At 45.2% G+C, this 23,865-nt stretch overlaps 10 non-coding genes across 10 annotated transcripts; all 10 read left to right on the top strand.

The window, feature by feature from the left end:
- The first annotated feature begins 1,818 nt into the window (after window positions 1-1,818).
- trnad-guc (transfer RNA aspartic acid (anticodon GUC)) lies at window positions 1,819-1,890 on the top strand. Its single transcript has one exon. It is a non-coding gene; the product is annotated as a tRNA-Asp (tRNA).
- Window positions 1,891-4,197: 2,307 nt separating this feature from the next.
- Window positions 4,198-4,269, top strand: trnad-guc (transfer RNA aspartic acid (anticodon GUC)). Its single transcript has one exon. It is a non-coding gene; the product is annotated as a tRNA-Asp (tRNA).
- A 111-nt stretch (window positions 4,270-4,380) lies between these two features.
- trnaf-gaa (transfer RNA phenylalanine (anticodon GAA)) lies at window positions 4,381-4,453 on the top strand. The gene has a single exon. It is a non-coding gene; the product is annotated as a tRNA-Phe (tRNA).
- A 3,846-nt stretch (window positions 4,454-8,299) lies between these two features.
- On the top strand, window positions 8,300-8,371 carry trnad-guc (transfer RNA aspartic acid (anticodon GUC)). The gene has a single exon. It is a non-coding gene; the product is annotated as a tRNA-Asp (tRNA).
- A 111-nt stretch (window positions 8,372-8,482) lies between these two features.
- trnaf-gaa (transfer RNA phenylalanine (anticodon GAA)) lies at window positions 8,483-8,555 on the top strand. The gene has a single exon. It is a non-coding gene; the product is annotated as a tRNA-Phe (tRNA).
- Window positions 8,556-13,009: 4,454 nt separating this feature from the next.
- On the top strand, window positions 13,010-13,081 carry trnad-guc (transfer RNA aspartic acid (anticodon GUC)). Its single transcript has one exon. It is a non-coding gene; the product is annotated as a tRNA-Asp (tRNA).
- A 111-nt stretch (window positions 13,082-13,192) lies between these two features.
- trnaf-gaa (transfer RNA phenylalanine (anticodon GAA)) lies at window positions 13,193-13,265 on the top strand. Its single transcript has one exon. It is a non-coding gene; the product is annotated as a tRNA-Phe (tRNA).
- Window positions 13,266-16,464: 3,199 nt separating this feature from the next.
- trnaf-gaa (transfer RNA phenylalanine (anticodon GAA)) lies at window positions 16,465-16,537 on the top strand. Its single transcript has one exon. It is a non-coding gene; the product is annotated as a tRNA-Phe (tRNA).
- A 4,454-nt stretch (window positions 16,538-20,991) lies between these two features.
- On the top strand, window positions 20,992-21,063 carry trnad-guc (transfer RNA aspartic acid (anticodon GUC)). The gene has a single exon. It is a non-coding gene; the product is annotated as a tRNA-Asp (tRNA).
- Window positions 21,064-21,174: 111 nt separating this feature from the next.
- On the top strand, window positions 21,175-21,247 carry trnaf-gaa (transfer RNA phenylalanine (anticodon GAA)). The gene has a single exon. It is a non-coding gene; the product is annotated as a tRNA-Phe (tRNA).
- Window positions 21,248-23,865: the final 2,618 nt, after the last annotated feature.

Genomic DNA, 23,865 nt, shown 5'->3' with positions numbered 1-23,865 from the left:
TCCTAGGGCTGCTGCTGCAAGTGCAGCTATTTTTCATGGGAGAAAGTCTCTATTTCGATTAATAGTATGTGGTGGCTTTGTCCAAAGTGAGGCTGTTTAGAAATTGGTTCTTAACGTTCTTCTGTAGTCTCGCATAACCCTTTTCGATTTCTTTGACCAATTTGCACATGCTGTTTGCCATATCGCGTGCACCAAGAAGAGGGCATGCAATTGCAGGAAAGGAACTCCTCAACAGGTAACTCAAAACTGAAATTGAACGACGACCATTGCAAGCATGTGTAAGAACTCAGTCAACCCACTGACACAGCTTGAGTGTGAATGTCATCTTAAAATAACAACAATTGTGTTTCTTCCTGGTTTCAGGCCAGGGACCTTTCACGTGTGAGGCGAACTTGATAACCGCTAAACCACAGAAATCGGCGACTTTGACGAGCTACTTCAGAGCGTAGCTTCCCAGCAAGAAGAATACCACGGTCGTGGAAGTTTACTCCTCAGGGGTTTTGGGATGAAAGGATCTTTATCGAACTTTGTAGTACTAAAACCAAAAGTGTTGCCTTTCTAATTGTTAGAGCTGAGACAACCCCTTTTACAAGGCAATCCACCCAGACTGACTGTGCACATGATAATGGATAGCAAAAGGGTTTCTGCCTGATTTTGAACGAGGTACCTTTATGCATGTTAGGCCAAGGTGATATCCACTACACTACAGAATTTAGCCACGTAGGGTATTACTTTCAGAGGGTAGCATCTAACCACAAAGCGACACATTATCGTGCAAGGTCGACTCTAAGGGGCTTTCCAAAATCCTAGTGCACAATAGGTACTTTCTCAGCTTAATGGGGACCATGCTCATATGTGGAGGCTGATCGGTCCAATGCTAAGCCAGTGTAGCGTGGAGAGGGGATTGAAGCTGTGGTAATTGACATCCTAGGGCTGCTTCTTCAGTGCAGCTGTTTTTCATATGAGAAACAAAGGCTGTTTAGAAATTGGTTCTTAACAATCTTCTGTAGTCTCGCAAAACCCTTTTTGATTTCTTTGACCAATTTGCACATGCTGTTTGCCATATCGCGTCCAACAAGAAGAGGGCGCGCAATTGTAGTCAACAGATACTCAAAACTGAAATTGAATAACGACCATTGCAACTTTAGCCAGTAATCGTCCGCTCTGTCAAAGACACAGCCTTTTTTCGGCGACTACTTTGGAGTGACTGCAAAAGATCTAACAGGCAAAAGCAGGTTTTCACATTCAGGCCCGTAGGTAACGTTCCTTTTCAAATGCAGATTGACGGAGAACGTAGGAGCGTAATTTGACAAGTGATGCATTTTTGTCCAACCTTGAGCGATTAAAAGTAATGGCATCAGAACAGCGTAACTACACCAGGGGCATGGCCGGGGGCAGTGCTGTTCCAGTCCTCGTTAGTATAGTGTACAGGATCTCCGCCTGTTGTAATTGACATCCTAGGGCTGCTGCTGCACGTGCAGCTATTTTTCATTGGAGAAAGTCTCTATTTCGATTAATAGTATGTGGTGGCTTTGTCCAAACGGAAGCTGTTTAGAAATTGGTTCTTAACTTTCTTCTGTAGTCTCGCATAACCCTTTTCGATTTCTTTGACCAATTTGCACATGCTGTTTGCCATATCGCGTGCACCAAGAAGAGGGCATGCAATTGCAGGAAAGGAACTTCTCAACAGGTACTCAAAACTGAAATTGAACGACGACAATTGCAACTTTAGCCAGTAATGGTCCGCTCAGTCAAAGGCACACAGCCTTTGTCCAGCGACTACTCTCGCGAGACTGCAAACGAGCAGTGCTTTTCCAGTCCTCGTTAGTATAGTGGACAGTATCTCCGCCTGTCACGTGGAAGACCGGGGTTCGATTCCCCGACGGGGAGAGTCTTTTTGCCTTTGTCCTGGACAGTTGAAATTTCCCGCAATACGTCTTTGGCTTGGTTGAGGAGGCTTGCATTTGCAAATGATGGCCATAAGAAGTCATCGGTTGTTGTGCCGAAATAGCTCAGTTGGGAGAGCGTTAGACTGAAGATTTAAAGGTCCCTGGTTCGATCCTGGGTTTTGGCATTACACCACCTCTGTCTTGCGTACGATGCCAAGAGTCCCCTAACCTTTTGTTTTTGTACTTAAGACGGTTTGGAAGGTAGTCTCTATGTGTGCCATTCTGTGATTTCAGGTTGTTTTACGGAGCAAGCATGTGTAAGAACAGCTTGAGTGTAAATGTCATTTTAAAATAACAACAATTGTGTTTCTGCCTGATTTCAAGCCAGGGACCTTTCACGTGTGAGGCGAACTTGATAACCGCTACACCACAGATACCGGCGACTTTGACGAGCTACTTCAGAGCGTAGGCAAAAGCAGGCTTTCACATTCAGGCCCGTAGGTAACGTTCCTTTTCAAATGCAGATTGCCGGAGAACGTAGGGGCGTAATTTGACAAGTGATGCATTTTTGTCCAACCTTGAGCGATTAAAAGTAATGGCATCAGAACAGCGTAACTACACCAGGGGCATGGCCGGTGCCAGTGCTGTTCCAGTCCTCGTTAGTATAGTGTACAGGATCTCCGCCTGTTGTAATTGACATCCTAGGGCTGCTGCTGCAAGTGCAGCTATTTTTCATTGGAGAAAGTCTCTATTTCGATTAATAGTATGTGGTGGCTTTGTCCAAACGGAAGCTGTTTAGAAATTGGTTCTTAATTTTCTTCTGTAGTCTCGCATAACCCTTTTCGATTTCTTTGACCAATTTGCACATGCTGTTTGCCATATCGCGTGCACCAAGAAGAGGGCATGCAATTGCAGGAAAGGAACTCCTCAACAGGTAACTCAAAACTGAAATTGAACGACGACGACCATTAGTCAACCCACTGACACAGCTTGAGTGTTAATGTCATCTTTAAATAACAACAATTGTGTTTCTGCCTGGTTTCAGGCCAGGGACCTTTCACGTGTGAGGCGAACTTGATAACCGCTACACCACAGAAATCGGCGACTTTGACGAGCTACTTCAGAGCGTAGCTTCCCAGCAAGAAGAATACCACGGTCGTGGAAGTTTACTCCTCAGGGGTTTTGGGATGAAAGGATCTTTATCGAACTTTGTAGTACTAAAACCAAAAGTGTTGCCTTTCTAATTGTTAGAGCTGAGACAACCCCTTTTACAAGGCAATCCACCCAGACTGACTGTGCACATGATAATGGATAGCAAAAGGGTTTCTGCCTGATTTCGAACGAGGGACCTTTATGCATGTTAGGCCAAGGTGATATCCACTACACTACAGAATTTAGCCACGTAGGGTATTACTTTCAGAGGGTAGCATCTAACCACAAAGCGACACATTATCGTGCAAGGTCGACTCTAAGGGGCTTTCCAAAATCCTAGTGTACAATAGGTACTTTCTCAGCTTAATGGGGACCATGCTCATATGTGGAGGCTGATCGGTCCAATGCTAAGCCAGTGTAGCGTGGAGAGGGGATTGAAGCTGTGGTAATTGACATCCTAGGGCTGCTTCTTCAGTGCAGCTGTTTTTCATGGGAGAAACAAAGGCTGTTTAGAAATTGGTTCTTAACAATCTTCTGTAGTCTCGCAAAACCCTTTTTGATTTCTTTGACCAATTTGCACATGCTGTTTGCCATATCGCGTCCAACAAGAAGAGGGCGTGAAATTGTAGTCAACAGATACTCAAAACTGAAATTGAATAACGACCATTGCAACTTTAGCCAGTAATCGTCCACTCTGTCAAAGACACAGCCTTTTTTCGGCGACTACTCTGGAGTGACTGCAAAAGATCTAACAGGCAAAAGCAGGCTTTCATATTCAGGCCCGTAGGTAACGTTCCTTTTCAAATGCAGATTGATAGTATGTGGTGGCTTTGTCCAAACTGAGGCTGTTTAGAAATTGGTTCTTAACTTTCTTCTGTAGTCTCGCATAACCCTTTTCGATTTCTTTGACCAATTTGCACTTGCTGCTTACCCTTTTCGATTTCTTTGACCAATTTGCACATGCTGTTTGCCATATCGCGTGCACCAAGAAGAGGGCATGCAATTGCAGGAAAGGAACTCCTCAACAGGTACACAAAACTGAAATTGAACGACGACCATTGCAACTTTAGCCAGTAATGGTCCGCTCAGTCAAAGGCACACAGCCTTTGTCCAGCGACTACTCTCGCGAGACTGCAAACGAGCAGTGCTTTTCCAGTCCTCGTTAGTATAGTGGACAGTATCTCCGCCTGTCACGTGGAAGACCGGGGTTCGATTCCCCGACGGGGAGAGTCTTTTTGCCTTTGTCCCGGACAGTTGAAATTTCCCGCAATACGTCTTTGGCTTGGTTGAGGAGGCTTGCATTTGCAAATGATGGCCAGAAGAAGTCATCGGTTGTTGTGCCGAAATAGCTCAGTTGGGAGAGCGTTAGACTGAAGATCTGAAGGTCCCTGGTTCGATCCCGGGTTTCGGCATTACACCACCTCTGTCCGGCTTACGATGCCAAGAGGCCCCTAAACTTTTGTTTTTGTACTTAAGACGGTTCGGAAGGTAGTCTCTATGTGTGCCATTCTGTGATTTCAGGTTGTTTTACGGAGCAAGCATGTGTAAGAACTTAGTCAACCCACTGACACAGCTTGAGTGTGAATGTCATCTTAAAATAACAACAATTGTGTTTCTGCCTGATTTCAGGCTAGGGACCTTTCACGTGTGAGGCGAACTTGATAACCGCTACACCACAGATACCGGCGACTTTGACGGGCTACTTCAGAGCGTAGGCAAAAGCAGGCTTTCACATTCAGGCCCGTAGGTAACGTTCCTTTTCAAATGCAGATTGCCGGAGAACATAGGGGCGTAATTTGACAAGTGATGCATTTTTATCCAACCTTGTGCGAGTAAAACTAATGGCATCAGAACGGCGTAACTACACCAGGGGCATGGCCGGGGCCAGTGCTGTTCCAGTCCTCGTTAGTATCGTGGACAGGATCTCCGCCTGTTGTAATTGACATCCTAGGGCTGCTGCTGCAAGTGCAGCTATTTTTCATTGGAGAAAGTCTCTATTTCGATTAATAGTATGTGGTGGCTTTGTCCAAACTGAGGCTGTTTAGAAATTGGTTCTTAACTTTCTTCTGTAGTCTCGCATAACCCTTTTCAATTTCTTTGACCAATTTGCACATGCTGTTTGCCATATCGCGTGCACCAAGAAGAGGGCATGCAATTGCAGGAAAGGAACTCCTTCACAGGTAACTCAAAACTGAAATTGAACGACGACCATTGCAAGCATGTGTAAGAACTTAGTCAACCCACTGACACAGCTTGAGTGTGAATGTCATCTTTAAATAACAACAATTGTGTTTCTGCCTGGTTTCAGGCCAGGGACCTTTCACGTGTGAGGCGAACTTGATAACCGCTACACCACAGAAATCGGCGACTTTGACGAGCTACTTCAGAGCGTAGCTTCCCAGCAAGAAGAATACCACGGTCGTGGAAGTTTACTCCTCAGGGGTTTTGGGATGAAAGGATCTTTATCGAACTTTGTAGTACTAAAACCAAAAGTGTTGCCTTTCTAATTGTTAGAGCTGAGACAACCCCTTTTACAAGGCAATCCACCCAGACTGACTGTGCACATGATAATGGATAGCAAAAGGGTTTCTGCCTGATTTCGAACGAGGGACCTTTATGCATGTTAGGCCAAGGTGATATCCACTACACTACAGAATTTAGCCACGTAGGGCATTACTTTCAGAGGGTAGCATCTAACCACAAAGCGACACATTATCGTGCAAGGTCGACTCTAAGGGGCTTTCCAAAATCCTAGTGCACAATAGGTACTTTCTCAGCTTAATGGGGACCATGCTCATATGTGGAGGCTGATCGGTCCAATGCTAAGCCAGTGTAGCGTGGAGAGGGGATTGAAGCTGTGGTAATTGACATCCTAGGGCTGCTTCTTCAGTGCAGCTGTTTTTCATGGGAGAAACAAAGGCTGTTTAGAAATTGGTTCTTAACAATCTTCTGTAGTCTCACAAAACCCTTTTTGATTTCTTTGACCAATTTGCACATGCTGTTTGCCATATCGCGTCCAACAAGAAGAGGGCGCGCAATTGTAGTCAACAGATACTCAAAACTGAAATTGAATAACGACCATTGCAACTTTAGCCAGTAATCGTCCGCTCTGTCAAAGACACAGCCTTTTTTCGGCGACTACTCTGGAGTGACTGCAAAAGATCTAACAGGCAAAAGCAGGTTTTCACATTCAGGCCCGTAGGTAACGTTCCTTTTCAAATGCAGATTGACGGAGAACGTAGGAGCGTAATTTGACAATTGATTCATTTTTGTCCAACCTTGAGCGAGTAAAAGTAATGGCATCAGAACAGCGTAACTACACCAGGGGCATGGCCGGGGGCAGTGCTGTTCCAGTCCTCGTTAGTATAGTGGACAGTATCTCCGCCTTTTGTAATTGACATCCTAGGGCTGCTGCTGCAAGTGCAGCTTATTTTCATGGGAGAAAGTCTCTATTTCGATTAATAGTATGTGGTGGCTTTGTCCAAAGTGAGGCTGTTTAGAAATTGGTTCTTAACGTTCTTCTGTAGTCTCGCATAACCCTTTTCGATTTCTTTGACCAATTTGCACATGCTGTTTGCCATATCGCGTGCACCAAGAAGAGGGCATGCAATTGCAGGAAAGGAACTCCTCAACAGGTAACTCAAAACTGAAATTGAACGACGACCATTGCAAGCATGTGTAAGAACTCAGTCAACCCACTGACACAGCTTGAGTGTGAATGTCATCTTAAAATAACAACAATTGTGTTTCTTCCTGGTTTCAGGCCAGGGACCTTTCACGTGTGAGGCGAACTTGATAACCGCTAAACCACAGAAATCGGCGACTTTGACGAGCTACTTCAGAGCGTAGCTTCCCAGCAAGAAGAATACCACGGTCGTGGAAGTTTACTCCTCAGGGGTTTTGGGATGAAAGGATCTTTATCGAACTTTGTAGTACTAAAACCAAAAGTGTTGCCTTTCTAATTGTTAGAGCTGAGACAACCCCTTTTACAAGGCAATCCACCCAGACTGACTGTGCACATGATAATGGATAGCAAAAGGGTTTCTGCCTGATTTCGAACGAGGGACCTTTATGCATGTTAGGCCAAGGTGATATCCACTACACTACAGAATTTAGCCACGTAGGGTATTACTTTCAGAGGGTAGCATCTAACCACAAAGCGACACATTATCGTGCAAGGTCGACTCTAAGGGGCTTTCCAAAATCCTAGTGCACAATAGGTACTTTGTCAGCTTAATGGGGACCATGCTCATATGTGGAGGCTGATCGGTCCAATGCTAAGCCAGTGTAGCGTGGAGAGGGGATTGAAGCTGTGGTAATTGACATCCTAGGGCTGCTTCTTCAGTGCAGCTGTTTTTCATGGGAGAAACAAAGGCTGTTTAGAAATTGGTTCTTAACAATCTTCTGTAGTCTCGCAAAACCCTTTTTGATTTCTTTGACCAATTTGCACATGCTGTTTGCCATATCGCGTCCAACAAGAAGAGGGCGCGCAATTGTAGTCAACAGATACTCAAAACTGAAATTGAATAACGACCATTGCAACTTTAGCCAGTAATCGTCCGCTCTGTCAAAGACACAGCCTTTTTTCGGCGACTACTCTGGAGTGACTGCAAAAGATCTAACAGGCAAAAGCAGGCTTTCATATTTAGGCCCGTAGGTCACGTTCCTTTTCAAATGCAGATTGACGGAGAACGTAGGAGCGTAATTTGACAATTGATTCATTTTTGTCCAACCTTGAGCGAGTAAAAGTAATGGCATCAGAACGGCGTAACTACACCAGGGGCATGGCCGGGGGCAGTGCTGTTCCAGTCCTCGTTAGTATAGTGGACAGGATCTCCGCCTGTTGTAATTGACATCCTAGGGCTGCTGCTGCAAGTGCAGCTATTTTTCATGGGAGAAAGTCTCTATTTCGATTAATAGTATGTGGTGGCTTTGTCCAAACTGAGGCTGTTTAGAAATTGGTTCTTAACTTTCTTCTGTAGTCTCGCATAACCCTTTTCGATTTCTTTGACCAATTTGCACTTGCTGCTTGCCCTTTTCGATTTCTTTGACCAATTTGCACATGCTGTTTGCCATATCGCGTGCACCAAGAAGAGGGCATGCAATTGCAGGAAAGGAACTCCTCAACAGGTACTCAAAACTGAAATTGAACGACGACCATTGCAACTTTAGCCAGTAATGGTCCACTCAGTCAAAGGCACACAGCCTTTGTCCAGCGACTACTCTGGCGAGACTGCAAACGAGCAGTGCTTTTCCAGTCCTCGTTAGTATAGTGGACAGTATCTCCGCCTGTCACGTGGAAGACCGGGGTTCGATTCCCCGACGGGGAGAGTCTTTTTGCCTTTGTCCCGGACAGTTGAAATTTCCCACAATACGTCTTTGGCTTGGTTGAGGAGGCTTGCATTTGCAAATGATGGCCAGAAGAAGTCATCGGTTGTTGTGCCGAAATAGCTCAATTGGGAGAGCGTTAGACTGAAGATCTGAAGGTCCCTGGTTCGATCCCGGGTTTCGGCATTACACCACCTCTGTCCGGCTTACGATGCCAAGAGGCCCCTAAACTTTTGTTTTTGTACTTAAGACGGTTCGGAAGGTAGTCTCTATGTGTGCCATTCTGTGATTTCAGGTTGTTTTACGGAGCAAGCATGTGGAAGAACTTAGTCAACCCACTGACACAGCTTGAGTGTGAATGTCATCTTAAAATAACAACAATTGTGTTTCTGCCTGATTTCAGGCTAGGGACCTTTCACGTGTGAGGCGAACTTGATAACCGCTACACCACAGATACCGGCGACTTTGACGGGCTACTTCAGAGCGTAGGCAAAAGCAGGCTTTCACATTCAGGCCCGTAGGTAACGTTCCTTTTCAAATGCAGATTGCCGGAGAACGTAGGGGCGTAATTTGACAAGTGATGCATTTTTATCCAACCTTGTGCGAGTAAAACTAATGGCATCAGAACGGCGTAACTACACCAGGGGCATGGCCGGGGCCAGTGCTGTTCCAGTCCTCATTAGTATGGTGGACAGTATCTCCGCCTGTTGTAATGGACATCCTAGGGCTGCTGCTGCAAGTGCAGCTATTTTTCATGGGAGAAAGTCTCTATTTCAATTAATAGTATGTTGTGGCTTTGTCCAAGCTGAGGCTGTTTAGAAATTGGTTCTTAACTTTCTTCTGTAATCTCGCATAACCCTTTTCGATTTCTTTGACCAATTTGCACTTGCTGCTTGCCCTTTTCGATTTCTTTGACCAATTTTGCACATGCTGTTTGCCATATTGCGTGCATCAAGAATAGGGCATCCAATTGCAGGAAAGGAACTCCTCAACAGGTACTCAAAACTGAAATTGAATAACGACCATTGCAACTTTAGCCAGTAATCGTCCGCTCTGTCAAAGACACAGCCTTTTTTCGGCGACTACTCTGGAGTGACTGCAAAAGATCTAACAGGCAAAAGCAGGTTTTCACATTCAGGCCCGTAGGTAACGTTCCTTTTCAAATGCAGATTGACGGAGAACGTAGGAGCGTAATTTGACAATTGATTCATTTTTGTCCAACCTTGAGCGAGTAAAAGTAATGGCATCAGAACGGCGTAACTACACCAGGGGCATGGCCGGGGGCAGTGCTGTTCCAGTCCTCGTTAGTATAGTGGACAGTATCTCCGCCTTTTGTAATTGACATCCTAGGGCTGCTGCTGCAAGTGCAGCTATTTTTCATGGGAGAAAGTCTCTATTTCGATTAATAGTATGTGGTGGCTTTGTCCAAAGTGAGGCTGTTTAGAAATTGGTTCTTAACGTTCTTCTGTAGTCTCGCATAACCCTTTTCGATTTCTTTGACCAATTTGCACATGCTGTTTGCCATATCGCGTGCACCAAGAAGAGGGCATGCAATTGCAGGAAAGGAACTCCTCAACAGGTAACTCAAAACTGAAATTGAACGACGACCATTGCAAGCATGTGTAAGAACTCAGTCAACCCACTGACACAGCTTGAGTGTGAATGTCATCTTAAAATAACAACAATTGTGTTTCTTCCTGGTTTCAGGCCAGGGACCTTTCACGTGTGAGGCGAACTTGATAACCGCTAAACCACAGAAATCGGCGACTTTGACGAGCTACTTCAGAGCGTAGCTTCCCAGCAAGAAGAATACCACGGTCGTGGAAGTTTACTCCTCAGGGGTTTTGGGATGAAAGGATCTTTATCGAACTTTGTAGTACTAAAACCAAAAGTGTTGCCTTTCTAATTGTTAGAGCTGAGACAACCCCTTTTACAAGGCAATCCACCCAGACTGACTGTGCACATGATAATGGATAGCAAAAGGGTTTCTGCCTGATTTCGAACGAGGTACCTTTATGCATGTTAGGCCAAGGTGATATCCACTACACTACAGAATTTAGCCACGTAGGGTATTACTTTCAGAGGGTAGCATCTAACCACAAAGCGACACATTATCGTGCAAGGTCGACTCTAAGGGGCTTTCCAAAATCCAAGTGCACAATAGGTACTTTCTCAGCTTAATGGGGACCATGCTCATATGTGGAGGCTGATCGGTCCAATGCTAAGCCAGTGTAGCGTGGAGAGGGGATTGAAGCTGTGGTAATTGACATCCTAGGGCTGCTTCTTCAGTGCAGCTGTTTTTCATATGAGAAACAAAGGCTGTTTAGAAATTGGTTCTTAACAATCTTCTGTAGTCTCGCAAAACCCTTTTTGATTTCTTTGACCAATTTGCACATGCTGTTTGCCATATCGCGTCCAACAAGAAGAGGGCGCGCAATTGTAGTCAACAGATACTCAAAACTGAAATTGAATAACGACCATTGCAACTTTAGCCAGTAATCGTCCGCTCTGTCAAAGACACAGCCTTTTTTCGGCGACTACTTTGGAGTGACTGCAAAAGATCTAACAGGCAAAAGCAGGTTTTCACATTCAGGCCCGTAGGTAACGTTCCTTTTCAATTGCAGATTGACGGAGAACGTAGGAGCGTAATTTGACAAGTGATGCATTTTTGTCCAACCTTGAGCGATTAAAAGTAATGGCATCAGAACAGCGTAACTACACCAGGGGCATGGCCGGGGCCAGTGCTGTTCCAGTCCTCGTTAGTATAGTGTACAGGATCTCCGCCTGTTGTAATTGACATCCTAGGGCTGCTGCTGCACGTGCAGCTATTTTTCATTGGAGAAAGTCTCTATTTCGATTAATAGTATGTGGTGGCTTTGTCCAAACGGAAGCTGTTTAGAAATTGGTTCTTAACTTTCTTCTGTAGTCTCGCATAACCCTTTTCGATTTCTTTGACCAATTTGCACATGCTGTTTGCCATATCGCGTGCACCAAGAAGAGGGCATGCAATTGCAGGAAAGGAACTCCTCAACAGGTAACTCAAAACTGAAATTGAACGACGACGACCATTAGTCAACCCACTGACACAGCTTGAGTGTGAATGTCATCTTAAAATAACAACAATTGTGTTTCTGCCTGGTTTCAGGCCAGGGACCTTTCACGTGTGAGGCGAACTTGATAACCGCTAAACCACAGAAATCGGCGACTTTGACGAGCTACTTCAGAGCGTAGCTTCCCAGCAAGAAGAATACCACGGTCGTGGAAGTTTACTCCTCAGGGGTTTTGGGATGAAAGGATCTTTATCGAACTTTGTAGTACTAAAACCAAAAGTGTTGCCTTTCTAATTGTTAGAGCTGAGACAACCCCTTTTACAAGGCAATCCACCCAGACTGACTGTGCACATGATAATGGATAGCAAAAGGGTTTCTGCCTGATTTCGAACGAGGGACCTTTATGCATGTTAGGCCAAGGTGATATCCACTACACTACAGAATTTAGCCACGTAGGGTATTACTTTCAGAGGGTAGCATCTAACCACAAAGCGACACATTATCGTGCAAGGTCGACTCTAAGGGGCTTTCCAAAATCCTAGTGCACAATAGGTACTTTCTCAGCTTAATGGGGACCATGCTCATATATGGAGGCTGATCGGTCCAATGCTAAGCCAGTGTAGCGTGGAGAGGGGATTGAAGCTGTGGTAATTGACATCCTAGGGCTGCTTCTTCAGTGCAGCTGTTTTTCATGGGAGAAACAAAGGCTGTTTAGAAATTGGTTCTTAACAATCTTCTGTAGTCTCGCAAAACCCTTTTTGATTTCTTTGACCAATTTGCACATGCTGTTTGCCATATCGCGTCCAACAAGAAGAGGGCGCGCAATTGTAGTCAACAGATACTCAAAACTGAAATTGAATAATGACCATTGCAACTTTAGCCAGTAATCGTCCGCTCTGTCAAAGACACAGCCTTTTTTCGGCGACTACTCTGGAGTGACTGCAAAAGATCTAACAGGCAAAAGCAGGCTTTCATATTTAGGCCCGTAGGTAACGTTCCTTTTCAAATGCAGATTGACGGAGAACGTAGGAGCGTAATTTGACAATTGATTCATTTTTGTCCAACCTTGAGCGAGTAAAAGTAATGGCATCAGAACGGCGTAACTACACCAGGGGCATGGCCGGGGGCAGTGCTGTTCCAGTCCTCGTTAGTATAGTGGACAGGATCTCCGCCTGTTGTAATTGACATCCTAGGGCTGCTGCTGCAAGTGCAGCTATTTTTCATGGGAGAAAGTCTCTATTTCGATTAATAGTATGTGGTGGCTTTGTCCAAACTGAGGCTGTTTAGAAATTGGTTCTTAACTTTCTTCTGTAGTCTCGCATAACCCTTTTCGATTTCTTTGACCAATTTGCACTTGCTGCTTGCCCTTTTCGATTTCTTTGACCAATTTGCACATGCTGTTTGCCATATCGCGTGCACCAAGAAGAGGGCATGCAATTGCAGGAAAGGAACTCCTCAACAGGTACTCAAAACTGAAATTGAACGACGACCATTGCAACTTTAGCCAGTAATGGTCCGCTCAGTCAAAAGCACACAGCCTTTGTCCAGCGACTACTCTGGCGAGACTGCAAACGAGCAGTGCTTTTCCAGTCCTCGTTAGTATAGTGGACAGTATCTCCGCCTGTCACGCGGAAGACCGGGGTTCGATTCCCCGACGGGGAGAGTCTTTTTGCCTTTGTCCCGGACAGTTGAAATTTCCCACAATACGTCTTTGGCTTGGTTGAGGAGGCTTGCATTTGCAAATGATGGCCAGAAGAAGTCATCGGTTGTTGTGCCGAAATAGCTCAATTGGGAGAGCGTTAGACTGAAGATCTGAAGGTCCCTGGTTCGATCCCGGGTTTCGGCATTACACCACCTCTGTCCGGCTTACGATGCCAAGAGGCCCCTAAACTTTTGTTTTTGTACTTAAGACGGTTCGGAAGGTAGTCTCTATGTGTGCCATTCTGTGATTTCAGGTTGTTTTACGGAGCAAGCATGTGTAAGAACTTAGTCAACCCACTGACACAGCTTGAGTGTGAATGTCATCTTAAAATAACAACAATTGTGTTTCTGCCTGATTTCAGGCTAGGGACCTTTCACGTGTGAGGCGAACTTGATAACCGCTACACCACAGATACCGGCGACTTTGACGGGCTACTTCAGAGCGTAGGCAAAAGCAGGCTTTCACATTCAGGCCCGTAGGTAACGTTCCTTTTCAAATGCAGATTGCCGGAGAACGTAGGGGCGTAATTTGACAAGTGATGCATTTTTATCCAACCTTGTGCGAGTAAAACTAATGGCATCAGAACGGCGTAACTACACCAGGGGCATGGCCGGGGCCAGTGCTGTTCCAGTCCTCATTAGTATGGTGGACAGTATCTCCGCCTGTTGTAATGGACATCCTAGGGCTGCTGCTGCAAGTGCAGCTATTTTTCATGGGAGAAAGTCTCTATTTCAATTAATAGTATGTTGTGGCTTTGTCCAAGCTGAGGCTGTTTAGAAATTGGTTCTTAACTTTCTTCTGTAATCTCGCAAAACCCTTTTCGATTTCTTTGACCAATTTGCACTTGCTGCTTGCCCTTTTCGATTTCTTTGACCAATTTTGCACATGCTGTTTGCCATATTGCGTGCATCAAGAATAGGGCATCCAATTGCAGGAAAGGAACTCCTCAACAGGTACTCAAAACTGAAATTGAATAACGACCATTGCAACTTTAGCCAGTAATCGTCCGCTCTGTCAAAGACACAGCCTTTTTTCGGCGACTACTCTGGAGTGACTGCAAAAGATCTAACAGGCAAAAGCAGGTTTTCACATTCAGGCCCGTAGGTAACGTTCCTTTTCAAATGCAGATTGACGGAGAACGTAGGAGCGTAATTTGACAATTGATTCATTTTTGTCCAACCTTGAGCGAGTAAAAGTAATGGCATCAGAACGGCGTAACTACACCAGGGGCATGGCCGGGGGCAGTGCTGTTCCAGTCCTCGTTAGTATAGTGGACAGTATCTCCGCCTTTTGTAATTGACATCCTAGGGCTGCTGCTGCAAGTGCAGCTATTTTTCATGGGAGAAAGTCTCTATTTCGATTAATAGTATGTGGTGGCTTTGTCCAAAGTGAGGCTGTTTAGAAATTGGTTCTTAACGTTCTTCTGTAGTCTCGCATAACCCTTTTCGATTTCTTTGACCAATTTGCACATGCTGTTTGCCATATCGCGTGCACCAAGAAGAGGGCATGCAATTGCAGGAAAGGAACTCCTCAACAGGTAACTCAAAACTGAAATTGAACGACGACCATTGCAAGCATGTGTAAGAACTCAGTCAACCCACTGACACAGCTTGAGTGTGAATGTCATCTTAAAATAACAACAATTGTGTTTCTTCCTGGTTTCAGGCCAGGGACCTTTCACGTGTGAGGCGAACTTGATAACCGCTAAACCACAGAAATCGGCGACTTTGACGAGCTACTTCAGAGCGTAGCTTCCCAGCAAGAAGAATACCACGGTCGTGGAAGTTTACTCCTCAGGGGTTTTGGGATGAAAGGATCTTTATCGAACTTTGTAGTACTAAAACCAAAAGTGTTGCCTTTCTAATTGTTAGAGCTGAGACAACCCCTTTTACAAGGCAATCCACCCAGACTGACTGTGCACATGATAATGGATAGCAAAAGGGTTTCTGCCTGATTTCGAACGAGGGACCTTTATGCATGTTAGGCCAAGGTGATATCCACTACACTACAGAATTTAGCCACGTAGGGTATTACTTTCAGAGGGTAGCATCTAACCACAAAGCGACACATTATCGTGCAAGGTCGACTCTAAGGGGCTTTCCAAAATCCTAGTGCACAATAGGTACTTTGTCAGCTTAATGGGGACCATGCTCATATATGGAGGCTGATCGGTCCAATGCTAAGCCAGTGTAGCGTGGAGAGGGGATTGAAGCTGTGGTAATTGACATCCTAGGGCTGCTTCTTCAGTGCAGCTGTTTTTCATGGGAGAAACAAAGGCTGTTTAGAAATTGGTTCTTAACAATCTTCTGTAGTCTCGCAAAACCCTTTTTGATTTCTTTGACCAATTTGCACATGCTGTTTGCCATATCGCGTCCAACAAGAAGAGGGCGCGCAATTGTAGTCAACAGATACTCAAAACTGAAATTGAATAACGACCATTGCAACTTTAGCCAGTAATCGTCCGCTCTGTCAAAGACACAGCCTTTTTTCGGCGACTACTCTGGAGTGACTGCAAAAGATCTAACAGGCAAAAGCAGGCTTTCATATTTAGGCCCGTAGGTCACGTTCCTTTTCAAATGCAGATTGACGGAGAACGTAGGAGCGTAATTTGACAATTGATTCATTTTTGTCCAACCTTGAGCGAGTAAAAGTAATGGCATCAGAACGGCGTAACTACACCAGGGGCATGGCCGGGGGCAGTGCTGTTCCAGTCCTCGTTAGTATAGTGGACAGGATCTCCGCCTGTTGTAATTGACATCCTAGGGCTGCTGCTGCAAGTGCAGCTATTTTTCATGGGAGAAAGTCTCTATTTCGATTAATAGTATGTGGTGGCTTTGTCCAAACTGAGGCTGTTTAGAAATTGGTTCTTAACTTTCTTCTGTAGTCTCGCATAACCCTTTTCGATTTCTTTGACCAATTTGCACTTGCTGCTTGCCCTTTTCGATTTCTTTGACCAATTTGCACATGCTGTTTGCCATATCGCGTGCACCAAGAAGAGGGCATGCAATTGCAGGAAAGGAACTCCTCAACAGGTACTCAAAACTGAAATTGAACGACGACCATTGCAACTTTAGCCAGTAATGGTCCGCTCAGTCAAAGGCACACAGCCTTTGTCCAGCGACTACTCTGGCGAGACTGCAAACGAGCAGTGCTTTTCCAGTCCTCGTTAGTATAGTGGACAGTATCTCCGCCTGTCACGCGGAAGACCGGGGTTCGATTCCCCGACGTGGAGAGTCTTTTTGCCTTTGTCCCGGACAGTTGAAATTTCCCACAATACGTCTTTGGCTTGGTTGAGGAGGCTTGCATTTGCAAATGATGGCCAGAAGAAGTCATCGGTTGTTGTGCCGAAATAGCTCAATTGGGAGAGCGTTAGACTGAAGATCTGAAGGTCCCTGGTTCGATCCCGGGTTTCGGCATTACACCACCTCTGTCCGGCTTACGATGCCAAGAGGCCCCTAAACTTTTGTTTTTGTACTTAAGACGGTTCGGAAGGTAGTCTCTATGTGTGCCATTCTGTGATTTCAGGTTGTTTTACGGAGCAAGCATGTGGAAGAACTTAGTCAACCCACTGACACAGCTTGAGTGTGAATGTCATCTTAAAATAACAACAATTGTGTTTCTGCCTGATTTCAGGCTAGGGACCTTTCACGTGTGAGGCGAACTTGATAACCGCTACACCACAGATACCGGCGACTTTGACGGGCTACTTCAGAGCGTAGGCAAAAGCAGGCTTTCACATTCAGGCCCGTAGGTAACGTTCCTTTTCAAATGCAGATTGCCGGAGAACGTAGGGGCGTAATTTGACAAGTGATGCATTTTTATCCAACCTTGTGCGAGTAAAACTAATGGCATCAGAACGGCGTAACTACACCAGGGGCATGGCCGGGGCCAGTGCTGTTCCAGTCCTCATTAGTATGGTGGACAGTATCTCCGCCTGTTGTAATGGACATCCTAGGGCTGCTGCTGCAAGTGCAGCTATTTTTCATGGGAGAAAGTCTCTATTTCAATTAATAGTATGTTGTGGCTTTGTCCAAGCTGAGGCTGTTTAGAAATTGGTTCTTAACTTTCTTCTGTAATCTCGCATAACCCTTTTCGATTTCTTTGACCAATTTGCACTTGCTGCTTGCCCTTTTCGATTTCTTTGACCAATTTTGCACATGCTGTTTGCCATATTGCGTGCATCAAGAATAGGGCATCCAATTGCAGGAAAGGAACTCCTCAACAGGTACTCAAAACTGAAATTGAATAACGACCATTGCAACTTTAGCCAGTAATCGTCCGCTCTGTCAAAGACACAGCCTTTTTTCGGCGACTACTCTGGAGTGACTGCAAAAGATCTAACAGGCAAAAGCAGGTTTTCACATTCAGGCCCGTAGGTAACGTTCCTTTTCAAATGCAGATTGACGGAGAACGTAGGAGCGTAATTTGACAATTGATTCATTTTTGTCCAACCTTGAGCGAGTAAAAGTAATGGCATCAGAACGGCGTAACTACACCAGGGGCATGGCCGGGGGCAGTGCTGTTCCAGTCCTCGTTAGTATAGTGGACAGTATCTCCGCCTTTTGTAATTGACATCCTAGGGCTGCTGCTGCAAGTGCAGCTATTTTTCATGGGAGAAAGTCTCTATTTCGATTAATAGTATGTGGTGGCTTTGTCCAAAGTGAGGCTGTTTAGAAATTGGTTCTTAACGTTCTTCTGTAGTCTCGCATAACCCTTTTCGATTTCTTTGACCAATTTGCACATGCTGTTTGCCATATCGCGTGCACCAAGAAGAGGGCATGCAATTGCAGGAAAGGAACTCCTCAACAGGTAACTCAAAACTGAAATTGAACGACGACCATTGCAAGCATGTGTAAGAACTCAGTCAACCCACTGACACAGCTTGAGTGTGAATGTCATCTTAAAATAACAACAATTGTGTTTCTTCCTGGTTTCAGGCCAGGGACCTTTCACGTGTGAGGCGAACTTGATAACCGCTAAACCACAGAAATCGGCGACTTTGACGAGCTACTTCAGAGCGTAGCTTCCCAGCAAGAAGAATACCACGGTCGTGGAAGTTTACTCCTCAGGGGTTTTGGGATGAAAGGATCTTTATCGAACTTTGTAGTACTAAAACCAAAAGTGTTGCCTTTCTAATTGTTAGAGCTGAGACAACCCCTTTTACAAGGCAATCCACCCAGACTGACTGTGCACATGATAATGGATAGCAAAAGGGTTTCTGCCTGATTTCGAACGAGGTACCTTTATGCATGTTAGGCCAAGGTGATATCCACTACACTACAGAATTTAGCCACGTAGGGTATTACTTTCAGAGGGTAGCATCTAACCACAAAGCGACACATTATCGTGCAAGGTCGACTCTAAGGGGCTTTCCAAAATCCTAGTGCACAATAGGTACTTTCTCAGCTTAATGGGGACCATGCTCATATGTGGAGGCTGATCGGTCCAATGCTAAGCCAGTGTAGCGTGGAGAGGGGATTGAAGCTGTGGTAATTGACATCCTAGGGCTGCTTCTTCAGTGCAGCTGTTTTTCATATGAGAAACAAAGGCTGTTTAGAAATTGGTTCTTAACAATCTTCTGTAGTCTCGCAAAACCCTTTTTGATTACTTTGACCAATTTGCACATGCTGTTTGCCATATCGCGTCCAACAAGAAGAGGGCGCGCAATTGTAGTCAACAGATACTCAAAACTGAAATTGAATAACGACCATTGCAACTTTAGCCAGTAATCGTCCGCTCTGTCAAAGACACAGCCTTTTTTCGGCGACTACTTTGGAGTGACTGCAAAAGATCTAACAGGCAAAAGCAGGTTTTCACATTCAGGCCCGTAGGTAACGTTCCTTTTCAAATGCAGATTGACGGAGAACGTAGGAGCGTAATTTGATAAGTGATGCATTTTTGTCCAACCTTGAGCGATTAAAAGTAATGGCATCAGAACAGCGTAACTACACCAGGGGCATGGCCGGGGCCAGTGCTGTTCCAGTCCTCGTTAGTATAGTGTACAGGATCTCCGCCTGTTGTAATTGACATCCTAGGGCTGCTGCTGCACGTGCAGCTATTTTTCATTGGAGAAAGTCTCTATTTCGATTAATAGTATGTGGTGGCTTTGTCCAAACGGAAGCTGTTTAGAAATTGGTTCTTAACTTTCTTCTGTAGTCTCGCATAACCCTTTTCGATTTCTTTGACCAATTTGCACATGCTGTTTGCCATATCGCGTGCACCAAGAAGAGGGCATGCAATTGCAGGAAAGGAACTCCTCAACAGGTAACTCAAAACTGAAATTGAACGACGACGACCATTAGTCAACCCACTGACACAGCTTGAGTGTGAATGTCATCTTAAAATAACAACAATTGTGTTTCTGCCTGGTTTCAGGCCAGGGACCTTTCACGTGTGAGGCGAACTTGATAACCGCTAAACCACAGAAATCGGCGACTTTGACGAGCTACTTCAGAGCGTAGCTTCCCAGCAAGAAGAATACCACGGTCGTGGAAGTTTACTCCTCAGGGGTTTTGGGATGAAAGGATCTTTATCGAACTTTGTAGTACTAAAACCAAAAGTGTTGCCTTTCTAATTGTTAGAGCTGAGACAACCCCTTTTACAAGGCAATCCACCCAGACTGACTGTGCACATGATAATGGATAGCAAAAGGGTTTCTGCCTGATTTCGAACGAGGGACCTTTATGCATGTTAGGCCAAGGTGATATCCACTACACTACAGAATTTAGCCACGTAGGGTATTACTTTCAGAGGGTAGCATCTAACCACAAAGCGACACATTATCGTGCAAGGTCGACTCTAAGGGGCTTTCCAAAATCCTAGTGCACAATAGGTACTTTGTCAGCTTAATGGGGACCATGCTCATATGTGGAGGCTGATCGGTCCAATGCTAAGCCAGTGTAGCGTGGAGAGGGGATTGAAGCTGTGGTAATTGACATCCTAGGGCTGCTTCTTCAGTGCAGCTGTTTTTCATGGGAGAAACAAAGGCTGTTTAGAAATTGGTTCTTAACAATCTTCTGTAGTCTCGCAAAACCCTTTTTGATTTCTTTGACCAATTTGCACATGCTGTTTGCCATATCGCGTCCAACAAGAAGAGGGCGCGCAATTGTAGTCAACAGATACTCAAAACTGAAATTGAATAACGACCATTGCAACTTTAGCCAGTAATCGTCCGCTCTGTCAAAGACACAGCCTTTTTTCGGCGACTACTCTGGAGTGACTGCAAAAGATCTAACAGGCAAAAGCGGGCTTTCATATTTAGGCCCGTAGGTAACGTTCCTTTTCAAATGCAGATTGACGGAGAACGTAGGAGCGTAATTTGACAATTGATTCATTTTTGTCCAACCTTGAGCGAGTAAAAGTAATGGCATCAGAACGGCGTAACTACACCAGGGGCATGGCCGGGGGCAGTGCTGTTCCAGTCCTCGTTAGTATAGTGGACAGGATCTCCGCCTGTTGTAATTGACATCCTAGGGCTGCTGCTGCAAGTGCAGCTATTTTTCATGGGAGAAAGTCTCTATTTCGATTAATAGTATGTGGTGGCTTTGTCCAAACTGAGGCTGTTTAGAAATTGGTTCTTAACTTTCTTCTGTAGTCTCGCATAACCCTTTTCGATTTCTTTGACCAATTTGCACTTGCTGCTTGCCCTTTTCGATTTCTTTGACCAATTTGCACATGCTGTTTGCCATATCGCGTGCACCAAGAAGAGGGCATGCAATTGCAGGAAAGGAACTCCTCAACAGGTACTCAAAACTGAAATTGAACGACGACCATTGCAACTTTAGCCAGTAATGGTCCGCTCAGTCAAAGGCACACAGCCTTTGTCCAGCGACTACTCTGGCGAGACTGCAAACGAGCAGTGCTTTTCCAGTCCTCGTTAGTATAGTGGACAGTATCTCCGCCTGTCACGCGGAAGACCGGGGTTCGATTCCCCGACGGGGAGAGTCTTTTTGCCTTTGTCCCGGACAGTTGAAATTTCCCACAATACGTCTTTGGCTTGGTTGAGGAGGCTTGCATTTGCAAATGATGGCCAGAAGAAGTCATCGGTTGTTGTGCCGAAATAGCTCAATTGGGAGAGCGTTAGACTGAAGATCTGAAGGTCCCTGGTTCGATCCCGGGTTTCGGCATTACACCACCTCTGTCCGGCTTACGATGCCAAGAGGCCCCTAAACTTTTGTTTTTGTACTTAAGACGGTTCGGAAGGTAGTCTCTATGTGTGCCATTCTGTGATTTCAGGTTGTTTTACGGAGCAAGCATGTGTAAGAACTTAGTCAACCCACTGACACAGCTTGAGTGTGAATGTCATCTTAAAATAACAACAATTGTGTTTCTGCCTGATTTCAGGCTAGGGACCTTTCACGTGTGAGGCGAACTTGATAACCGCTACACCACAGATACCGGCGACTTTGACGGGCTACTTCAGAGCGTAGGCAAAAGCAGGCTTTCACATTCAGGCCCGTAGGTAACGTTCCTTTTCAAATGCAGATTGCCGGAGAACGTAGGGGCGTAATTTGACAAGTGATGCATTTTTATCCAACCTTGTGCGAGTAAAACTAATGGCATCAGAACGGCGTAACTACACCAGGGGCATGGCCGGGGCCAGTGCTGTTCCAGTCCTCATTAGTATGGTGGACAGTATCTCCGCCTGTTGTAATGGACATCCTAGGGCTGCTGCTGCAAGTGCAGCTATTTTTCATGGGAGAAAGTCTCTATTTCAATTAATAGTATGTTGTGGCTTTGTCCAAGCTGAGGCTGTTTAGAAATTGGTTCTTAACTTTCTTCTGTAATCTCGCATAACCCTTTTCGATTTCTTTGACCAATTTGCACTTGCTGCTTGCCCTTTTCGATTTCTTTGACCAATTTTGCACATGCTGTTTGCCATATTGCGTGCATCAAGAATAGGGCATCCAATTGCAGGAAAGGAACTCCTCAACAGGTACTCAAAACTGAAATTGAATAACGACCATTGCAACTTTAGCCAGTAATCGTCCGCTCTGTCAAAGACACAGCCTTTTTTCGGCGACTACTCTGGAGTGACTGCAAAAGATCTAACAGGCAAAAGCAGGTTTTCACATTCAGGCCCGTAGGTAACGTTCCTTTTCAAATGCAGATTGACGGAGAACGTAGGAGCGTAATTTGACAATTGATTCATTTTTGTCCAACCTTGAGCGAGTAAAAGTAATGGCATCAGAACGGCGTAACTACACCAGGGGCATGGCCGGGGGCAGTGCTGTTCCAGTCCTCGTTAGTATAGTGGACAGTATCTCCGCCTTTTGTAATTGACATCCTAGGGCTGCTGCTGCAAGTGCAGCTATTTTTCATGGGAGAAAGTCTCTATTTCGATTAATAGTATGTGGTGGCTTTGTCCAAAGTGAGGCTGTTTAGAAATTGGTTCTTAACGTTCTTCTGTAGTCTCGCATAACCCTTTTCGATTTCTTTGACCAATTTGCACATGCTGTTTGCCATATCGCGTGCACCAAGAAGAGGGCATGCAATTGCAGGAAAGGAACTCCTCAACAGGTAACTCAAAACTGAAATTGAACGACGACCATTGCAAGCATGTGTAAGAACTCAGTCAACCCACTGACACAGCTTGAGTGTGAATGTCATCTTAAAATAACAACAATTGTGTTTCTTCCTGGTTTCAGGCCAGGGACCTTTCACGTGTGAGGCGAACTTGATAACCGCTAAACCACAGAAATCGGCGACTTTGACGAGCTACTTCAGAGCGTAGCTTCCCAGCAAGAAGAATACCACGGTCGTGGAAGTTTACTCCTCAGGGGTTTTGGGATGAAAGGATCTTTATCGAACTTTGTAGTACTAAAACCAAAAGTGTTGCCTTTCTAATTGTTAGAGCTGAGACAACCCCTTTTACAAGGCAATCCACCCAGACTGACTGTGCACATGATAATGGATAGCAAAAGGGTTTCTGCCTGATTTCGAACGAGGGACCTTTATGCATGTTAGGCCAAGGTGATATCCACTACACTACAGAATTTAGCCACGTAGGGCATTACTTTCAGAGGGTAGCATCTAACCACAAAGCGACACATTATCGTGCAAGGTCGACTCTAAGGGGCTTTCCAAAATCCTAGTGCACAATAGGTACTTTCTCAGCTTAATGGGGACCATGCTCATATGTGGAGGCTGATCGGTCCAATGCTAAGCCAGTGTAGCGTGGAGAGGGGATTGAAGCTGTGGTAATTGACATCCTAGGGCTGCTTCTTCAGTGCAGCTGTTTTTCATGGGAGAAACAAAGGCTGTTTAGAAATTGGTTCTTAACAATCTTCTGTAGTCTCGCAAAACCCTTTTTGATTTCTTTGACCAATTTGCACATGCTGTTTGCCATATCGCGTCCAACAAGAAGAGGGCGCGCAATTGTAGTCAACAGATACTCAAAACTGAAATTGAATAACGACCATTGCAACTTTAGCCAGTAATCGTCCGCTCTGTCAAAGACACAGCCTTTTTTCGGCGACTACTCTGGAGTGACTGCAAAAGATCTAACAGGCAAAAGCAGGTTTTCACATTCAGGCCCGTAGGTAACGTTCCTTTTCAAATGCAGATTGACGGAGAACGTAGGAGCGTAATTTGACAATTGATTCATTTTTGTCCAACCTTGAGCGAGTAAAAGTAATGGCATCAGAACGGCGTAACTACACCAGGGGCATGGCCGGGGGCAGTGCTGTTCCAGTCCTCGTTAGTATAGTGGACAGTATCTCCGCCTGTTGTAATTGACATCCTA

The sequence above is a fragment of the Channa argus genome, unplaced genomic scaffold (assembly GCF_033026475.1).
Source record: "Channa argus isolate prfri unplaced genomic scaffold, Channa argus male v1.0 Contig068, whole genome shotgun sequence".
NCBI classification, from domain to species: Eukaryota; Metazoa; Chordata; class Actinopteri; order Anabantiformes; family Channidae; genus Channa; species Channa argus.
Note: the sequence above shows the minus strand (reverse complement) of the source record. Positions and strands in the feature narration are given on the sequence as shown.